This window comes from Triturus cristatus, chromosome 7 (genome assembly GCF_964204655.1).
Source record: "Triturus cristatus chromosome 7, aTriCri1.1, whole genome shotgun sequence".
NCBI lineage: Eukaryota > Metazoa > Chordata > Amphibia > Caudata > Salamandridae > Triturus > Triturus cristatus.
This window is the reverse complement of record NC_140590.1, coordinates 1,133,832,426-1,133,841,835: the sequence shown is the minus strand read 5'-3', so window position 1 is coordinate 1,133,841,835 and position 9,410 is coordinate 1,133,832,426.

The following is a 9,410-nucleotide window of genomic DNA, read 5'->3' as shown; positions in this document are numbered from 1 at the left end:
AATTGCCACATTTAGCATGACCTATCAGAGGTGTAAGGCCCCAATGTGCATCCAGTGTGAGTGGAGGTGTTGCTTTAGGAATTGCAGCTCGTACTAGATGGTCTCTCAAGTTACGATTCTTTCTGAAAGCAAACATTGGCCGTTCTAGGTTCAGAGTTCCTACATTTAATGTGGGCCAATGTTTAAGGATAGATTTGTGAATGGGGTTGGAAATTACAGAGAAGGTCGTGACGCAAACTATTCTCTTTGTGTCGCTTTTGGGTTTGGGTGAGTGCAGGACTTCTCTAGGACAGTACCAGGCTCGTTTCTGGGCAATCCGAGCCAGACGCTTAGGATAACCCCGAGCTTTGAGTTTATCCGAAAGCACAGAAACCTCTAAGAAGTAGTCTTCCCTGGAGAAGCAATTGCGTTGGATCCGTAAGAATTGGGAATAGGGTAGAGAGTCCCGCAGAGCCCTGGGATGATTGCTCTCATACCTCAACAATGTATTCCGTTCAGTTGGTTTTATGTAGAGTTTGGTTAAAAGTTCACCATTGGAGTGGTACATGGTGAGGTCAAGAAAGGGAATCGAGGAATGATCAGAGGAAAGTGTAAACTGAAGACCCAGGCAGTTATTGTTTAGCCAATGTAAAAAATGGTTTAGTGAAACCTCATTGTTATGCCAAATTAGGAAGACGTCGTCGATATATCGGCGCCATAGTTTGACCCCAGAGTGAACGGGGTTATTGGGTGTCAAAATGATGGTGGTTTCCAAAAAGTCCATAAAGAGAATGGCCAGATTCGAGGCAAAAACTGCGCCCATCGAAGTGCCTTTAACCTGCTGGAAAAATCCATTATCAAAGCTAAAAAAGTTCCTATTTGGACATGATTAATATGGTGGAACACCATCCTTTTAACACGACTGAGGATTTGCTCTGTACTCTGGACATTGAATCATTGTACACCAACATCTCACAGGTTCTTGCCCTAACAGTGATTCAACAAACTCTTGACTTAAGGCCCAGACCACACACTGTCCCCACATTATTTCTTCTCAAATTGCTTGAACTATGTCTGACTTGGTTTTCCTACTATCCCTCACTCTGGCTCACTTAATTCTCGTATGAGAATGCATCATGTCACCTCTACAGCATTGTAATTGTAAACCCCTTATTCCATTCTGGTTTTTGACAGGGTCTTGTTGGTTGAACTTAGGAGGCAATGCCTGACGCCTACTTTTTGCATAGATTCGAATTGAAAGTTCCTTTTGATATAACTTCTATATACTGACCTTGGTCTTCTGAGTACAAATTGTGTTACATTGTTCCCATATCTCTGCTGAGATTTTAATGTTCTCCTTCCTTCTCCCCCCCGTTCCTTTCATTTCCTTACAGGCATTACGTTCTCAGGCTTGTCATTAATTAGTCCTGATGATGATCTATATATCTTGTAATAGATCGAAACGTCGTCGACTTGTTGAACAGCATGCATGTTAAACACATAAGTTAAAAGTTGTGCATGACTGTTTACCTTCTAAATAGCTTGCCCCTTTATTTTGTATTGGCGTTAAGCTTGGTTGTTTAGCCTGAAAAGTCTTCAAAAAATGTGATTGTCTTTTGAATGTTTTAAATGTTTTGTCTGTTGAAGGACACAGGACTGTGTCCCACTCTATTTTGTTTTTTGTATAGCCAATTTATTACGTTGAATATTAAATCTACATGTCCGGCTGGACATTTCTAATCAATATAGTACTGATTCTGGGCTATATTTATTGTTCTTATACTAAAGTGATTTTGAAGGACCAATTGTTTTTCGAAATAGTAAGCACCCTAGGTCCTTCTCACCTGACGGGTTTCCCCTTGTTTATAGTTAATATATGTACTCTAGACTCAGGCGTTCCTCATGCTCTACCAATCCATGACTCTTACTCTGTCTCTCCTCACCAATCCATGTCTTATCTCTCCACTCCTCAGTCTGTCTGATCACTCCTACCTGCCCATCTCATACTTCCGCTTCTCCTGCTTCTTCACTGTGCCAGTCTTCTCTCCTCTGCACTGTTGCTTTTCTGTGCTCCATCCCTCTGCCACTTTCCCCGATATTTACACCGCTTCCCTTCTCTGCCCCTCATTCTGCTCCTCACATCATTCAGCTTCTCTGATCCAATCTCTTATTTCCTTCTTCCACTTATTCTCTTCCCTGCTTCCCAGTCTGAGTCTGTTCTCGGCTCACACTTCCTCTTTACTCTGCTCCCTACACAGCATATCTTTTCTAATCTGCACTCTACCTCTCTACTCTACTCCCTACTCTGCCTATCTTCTCTGCTACTCACTCTACCTTACTTCTTTTGATCCACACTCTGCATCTTCTTACTGCGCATTCACTTCACCTCTCTCCTCTACTCCTCACTCTGCTTCTCTGCTCCTCACTTTGCTTCTTTTCTTTGCTGATGCTACCTCTCTTCTCTGCTCCTCACTCTGCTTCTCTTCTCTGCTACTCACGCTGCTTCTCTTCTCTGCTGAGGATACCTCTCTTATCCTCACTCTGCTTCTCTTCTCTGCTCATCACTCTGCTTCTCGTCTCTGCCGAGGCTGCCTCTCTTCTCTTCTCCTCACTCTGCTTCTCTTCTGCTCCTCACTCTGCTTCTCTTCTCTCCTCCTCACTATGCTTCTCTTCTCTGCTGAGGCTGCCTCTCTTCTCTGCTCCTGACTCTGCTTCTCTTCTTTGCTGAGGCTGCCTCTCTTTCCTGCTCATGAACCAAAAACGATACAACCGTCGACTTTAATCAGTGGAAAACCACGGCAAGACACAGAAAGGACTTATCAAGGTCCAGGTTTTAAGCAAAAGAATAAGACAATGCAGCGGTGTTCACTCATGTGAGGCAGCATTTGGAAAACGTTTACGAGTTTTTGGCAGTGGATACTAGTATGATTGGGATGGCCTCTCACCCGCTAAATATTCGGAAATCAACAATAAGGATGCCATCGCTTTAGAAATAGTAACGTGGATATCTAAATCACATTTGTGCATTTAAACTCGAGCCTTGAAAAAGCCCAGGGGGGCAAAACGTGCGCCGGCTGCTGTTGCTTTCCATGCTTTAAGAAGTGAAAATAAAGCACACAGAAGGACTTGATTCAAGACTCTTCTCTAATTCCTCAATCGAAAGGACATTTTATTAATGGCAAATTTAAATTCTTTTGTGGCAAAAAATTCCAGTCTTACTGTGTGATGCTTTTGGATAACAGATATAATGATCTGGTGTGCTCTGGTATTTTTTTATCAAAAACGATACAAGGTGATGGACCTATCGGTTAGCACCTCACTATATCCCTGCTACTGTATAAGGATCGTCGTGCACAATTCTCCGGCACCTGTCACCTTTTGGTGCCTCTGGTTACAGATTCCCACAGCAAATTGAAACAAAAGGAGGTGCACCGAACCGTAAACATGTAGTCTGTTGTGTTTTCTTCATTTTCTTTCTTTATTTCAAAAATTGATAATAGGTCGAAATGCAATTGAGCATTCAACCAGTGGCTTAGAAATGAAGTAATCCTTGTGGAGAAGATGTGCTCCAGATGGCCACCATGATAAGCGTCCGTGTCTTCCTTCAGCAATGTCATTTCTAAGCCACTGGTTGAACTCTCAATTGAATTTCGATAAAAAAATCCCTGATAAATTTCCAAGAACTTTTGTGTTTTTTGGGGAACAAAACGCGTTGGCTGTTTTTATGATCTAAAATCAATTTTTGAAATAAAGAAAGAAAATAAAGAAAACACAACGGACTACATGTTTACTGTTTGGTGCACCTCTTTTTGTTTCAACTCTCTTCACTGCTCCTCACTCTGCTTCTCTTCTCTGCTGAGGCTGCCTCTCTTCTCTACTCCTCATTCTGCTTCTCTTCTCTGCTGGGGGACGGTTGCAAAGTGATCCTGTACCCCGGGCACCCCTATTTTTTGCTGACTGGTACTGGTGGTAACTGACTCTGACTGTCCCTGGGCTCTGCCTAACCAGGGCCAGTGCTATGCTGAAAACACTTAGAATACAGGGAAAACACCTACACATATTAGGGTTAGGGTACCCCAATGATTGGCATTATCTCCCCTTTTTTCCCTAGTACATAATAGAACAGGGGGGGCTAAAACTACCTTTAAGTCTCTAGTTTATAATAGGGCATGGCAGGTTGGAGGTCAGCCGCCCTTTCTGCACTTGCATGTGTGCACTGCTGAGAGCCTGAGGTCATTTTAAAAGCAGCCCTATGTTGCAGGACTGCTTTTGAATAGAACTTGTGCCCAAACTCGATGTTGGTGTTAGAGGCACTTACAAATGTATAAACTACAATATCTTGGTGTAGGAGAGTAGGATCTGCACTTATGTTGCCTCCACTTTTTTTCTGATGTTAACACTGGTTTCTGGCTATAGTCTGGCTGGGTCCCTGCTAATCAGGGCCCCAGTCTCTCTGTTCTCTCTAAACAACTTGGAGTGCATATTAGATGCACTAGTGATTGGATACTGTGGTACCTTATGAGCCCCTAGTATATGGTACCTTAGGTACCAAGGGCATAGGTACTTCACAGGCCTACCAGGGGCTGAAGCATGTATTATGCCACCCCTCGGAAGCAGACTAAATCTGACACTACTGCAGCCTGGGTGAGGTAGTGTTAGCACTCCTCACTGAGGTATAGGTTCCCTATATCTCACCATACACACACATATAAACTTATCAGTCACCCCTAAGGCAGGTCCTATCAATCCTAAGGGCAGGGTGCTTGGTTTACAATGTGAGGGGGTGCCTCTGCATGAGCAGGGCACCTCTGCAGCTGGCAGAGTCTATTCTCTGTGGCTGTTTGTGGATGTGGTTAAACCATATACTCTTAAGTGCATTATAACCTAGCGGTAAATGCTAACTTTGGAATGACTGCATCAAAACATGTTGTGTTTGGTGTCAAACAACTTGGAATCATACCCTCACACCAGTAACTGGTGTGGGAGTATGATACCACCCTTGTAGAGGGGAAGACATGTACCTACTGTGGAAACACTGTAGAAATCTGAAAGAGCCCTGGCATCACAAAATGGATGCCACCAGCACAGACACTGGGCTGCCCTCCTGCTGCTGACTGAAACTCGCAGTGGAGGAGGCCCAACAATAGGCATCCTGTCACAGGTAGGTGTAACCACCTTCCAGACAGGATTACGTGTATTGGGGCTGGGTGGGTGCACTCCTAGAGGGCTTTGAAGTCCTGCACTGGGGGAGCAGTAGGCTCCTCTGTGCATATGCTAGCTCAAACCGGTCCAGGGGCTACCTGCCCCTGCTCTGGCGCGAAACTGGACAAAGGGAAGTGGGTGTAACCACCCACTCCCCTGACCCTCCCAGAGGAGTGGTCATAGAGCTAGTCCCTCCCTTTCCTTTAGTATAAGATAGGGAAACCTTGCCATTACAAATGAGATACCCCTGGACAACGCTCTACAAGAAGAATCCTGGACCTTCGATGTTCCACTACCTTTGGAAGACTGAAGAATCTCCCTTGGAATCAAGGAGTGACTCCCCTGCTTGGCAGGCACCAAAAACTTGAATCAATGGCGCAACCTTTCCCGCTCTCGCTGGAGTCCGAAGTCCCTGCAGCCCCAGAAGTAGATTTCCTGACTTCTCGATAGCCATTGTGAGTCTCCAGCAGAGCATAGGTAGGTGGACCCCACGAGTGACGAGGAACAGCAATACCCGGGTACCGTGCACTATTGTCGAGTGCAACCCCTTCACAACGTTCTACGAACTTGTACATTGGACCACATGTGGTCCAAGCCTCCAGCAGGATTTCCCTTGAAAATCAGAGGCCTACCTCGTCCCGCGTGACCGTGGGCTCCTGTGAAGCGAATCCTCATGAGGTGTCTTTGCGATCCCTTTCTGGCTGGCTTGTGGGTCCCCTGAAGACTTTCTCATCAAACCAAAACGCTCCCCTGGTTGTTCCAGGCCTGCCCTAACTTACCCTTGCTGGGTGAGCCTCTCAAACCTTGCTGGTCTGCACCGCTGACTTTCTTCAATTTCCACAAGACTTGCTGTTGCCAAGGCTTGTTGGCTCTAATCTGGTTGCTGACACCTCAGTAAGCTGCAGACTTTGTGGGACACTCCAAATCCAGCTCCTGCTTGTCGTTGACAACTCCTGGACCTCGTGACTGAAGAGTCAAAACACCCTTGATCACCTGAAATCACCCGACTTCCGTGGGCATCCATCTTCCTGGCCCCGGGTCACTAGCAAGTGACTGTGAACACTGTCCCTTCTGCTTTCAGGTCTTCTTCATCTTGAATCCAGCCTTGGATTCCACAGGACACTTCTCCAGTCTTCACAAGCAGCAAAACTTCTTCGGCTTCCATTGAAAACGACGACGCGACCCGACACCAAAAGACACCTATGTACCCGGCTTCCCTGGGTGAGGTAACTCGTGCACTCCTGTGCTCCTGTGGGTGTTGGCCCTCAAACTACTTACCTTGTAAGTGGCTTGCTTGTAGACTCTCTAGAAGTACCCTAAAACTTAAAAAATCCAACCACGACTTGCTCTGTTGAAATCAATAGGGAACCTGTGGCTGTGTTCTCACACTGCACGCGTCTCCCGTGGGTCCTTTACTTACCTGCCTTGGATGGATTAGTCAGGCCCCAGCGATTCTACAGGCCCTAGGCCTTGTCCCCTTGCAAGTCAACATTCCTAAACCTCTTTTTTAGTATATGGTCTGGTACGCCGCTAGGGCCCCAGCCATATTTGTGCTTAACTTATTGTGAAACGTTGATATTTGCATATGTTCCTGACTTCTAATCACATAAAGAGATTAGTAGAGTGTGTCTAGTAATAAATACATATATTTTTGATATATATACCTGTGTGGTGTCCTTTCATTTGGTAATTCAAGAGATTATAAGGTAAAACAAGCTGCTTTACATTCCTCTGAGACTTAGCCTGAAGACTGCTCTCCACGGCTACCACTAGGATTGCTTTCTTTAAAAGGTTGTCTTAAACCGATCTACCATAAGAGTCGAATTGGACTGGTGCAAGGTGGCCACTTTAACTAGTGACCAGCATATGCCAGGCCAACTTCTCACACTTGGCATATTAGGTACCACCAGGGTCTCCCCTAGGTGTCCCAGGTGTGTGGGGTCAGGTACTTATAAGGAGGACCCTTATAAAAGAAGCTTTATATCGCCCTGGGGATAGATAAATTGCACATTTCATGTCCCTCATTGTAGTAAAGTGCTTTCTAAAATCAACTTTCATGCTAGGAGCACTGTGGAGTGAGGATCTACATTATTTTTGTATATTCAGGGCCCCTAAAGTCTCAACTAGGTGTCCCAAGGGTGGGGTGTCATGACGTTATAAGCAGGGTCCTTATAAAAGCAGTTTTATAGGCACTGGTGTTGGAGAAATTGGACATTTCATTTTCCCCATTCTAGGTCCCCAGCCACATAAGTGAACATTGCAATAGTTGATGAATTCATAACTACAAAAAGGACAACCGAAAAATATCATTCAAGGACCTGGGAGAATAGTATTGATAAATCCAACAATATGCTGTTTTTGAATTTATCCTATAACGTACAGAAAATAAGTTATAAGACTTTCTTGTCTGTTAGCCAAAATTCAGCCTTCCAATGGTCTGCCCTGATTGGTCAGAGTTAAATAGATTAGCCAGGCTGCTTTGATTAAGTGATAAGTGGCACCCAGGAAGAAAAAGCTATCTCTTGAAAGAGGACCCTGCTCCACAGGAACGCCAGAGCAGTGGGGAGGGGTCGTAAAGCATCAGCTTTAAAGGTAGAAGGGGACAGTGTCGCGATCAAACAGCACAAACATACTCTCACTCACCAAGCTTCCAGCTTCTGTGTGCATGATGCCCAAATTGAGGGTAACAGGCGCCCAGTGCACTACAAATCCCAGAATCCCCTGGGTCGCCACATGAGGAACAGGCATTTCTCTGTGCTCCGCCCCTATAAAGCACCTCCTCCAGGAAGAGGAGGCGCTTGACAATCTAGCCAGTTCTGTTCTCTCCTTGTGGGCGGATGGTATTCCCAGCCGGATTTGTTGGATTCTTCATTTGCCGTCCCTGGATGGATGCTGCGGTGCTTCTGGATTTCCGACAGGCTGCCGATGTGAATTTCGGAGCACAGCGTGCTCCCTCCAGCCACATTTTCTTCCCTTGATTACCTGCCCTGGATGTTTCAGGTATTTTGGTCACGACTTGGGAGAGGGAGAGACGCCAGAATCGTGCCTCCCTGCTTCCGAGACTTTATTTGTACTTTCACCGTGCTGGTGATTCCAACGCTTCCTGGTATTGGCACTCTCGCTGTGAACAGAACAGCGAACCGGAGTGCTTTCTTTCACGATTACTGAACCAGGTCATGCGCCCCCTTCACGCTGTGATTCTGAACAGCGGCTGGTTGCATCCCCATACTGTTGTTTTCCCCGCTGTGGACAGAACAAACAGGGCTGTGGATACACATTGTATTATATACATTCGGGACTCTTCTAGTTGTTATTCGTTTGGGGCAAGCTTCGTGCCAGAGTCAGAAGTTGTATTGAGGCTGCTAGCAGATCTTTTATTCCGTTTTTATTGTTCTGTGGAGCACCTCAGGTCCTGGTGCATTTGCGAGAGCCTCAAGACATTCAGACTCTCGCTCTCTCTAGGAACAGTGCTCTCTGCCACCTATGTACTTTTTGCTGCCATTCACACTGTGAGCGTTTGAAAGTCATTTAGGTCTCCTGTGTATGCCTGATCTTTTCTGTAAATGCTCTAAAAAACTCTCTCTCTTCTCTAATGCACAGTACTTCCATGAAGAGGGTGTTGATGACTCCCAAGATCCCAGAACAGACATAGGGAGATGAGGAACAGTCCGTGCAGCAATACCTTTTTTTTTGTTTTATCCACTTCCCTTTTCCCCGGGGTGCTCCCTTTCACAGTAGTGTTTATTGCTCTGTGGGAGGTTGCGCTCAGGGGAGTTGGGGGGCTCCTCACCAGTCATCGTCCCCGCTGGCCGATACTCGAGGTTAGTGACACCTTTAGTATCTTGCGCTGCTGACATATCACGACAGATTGTCAAACCCAAGATAGTCACCCAGCCTGGACGATGGATACCGGTGCGGTGTTGTCCTCGCTGTCGGAGAGCCTTGCAGCTCTTCAGCAGGAGGTTCATACCTCTAGAGTAGAAAACCAGGAACTTAGGAAGTAGATGGGTACCTTACGTAGGGAGGTAGCTGGCCTCTCCCGGAAAGGCAAAACAGATAGTAGGGGAACGGGTTCCTACATTAGGGATTGGACGCTTTCCCCTCCAGAGCGGCCCATCCCTACACCCTCTGCTGACACCACACAAGGGGCAGGGTTCTCTTCCGCTACCCCCACTCCCTCACAGCCCATAGATACCACTCCCACCATCCATGTAATACAAAACACCGGA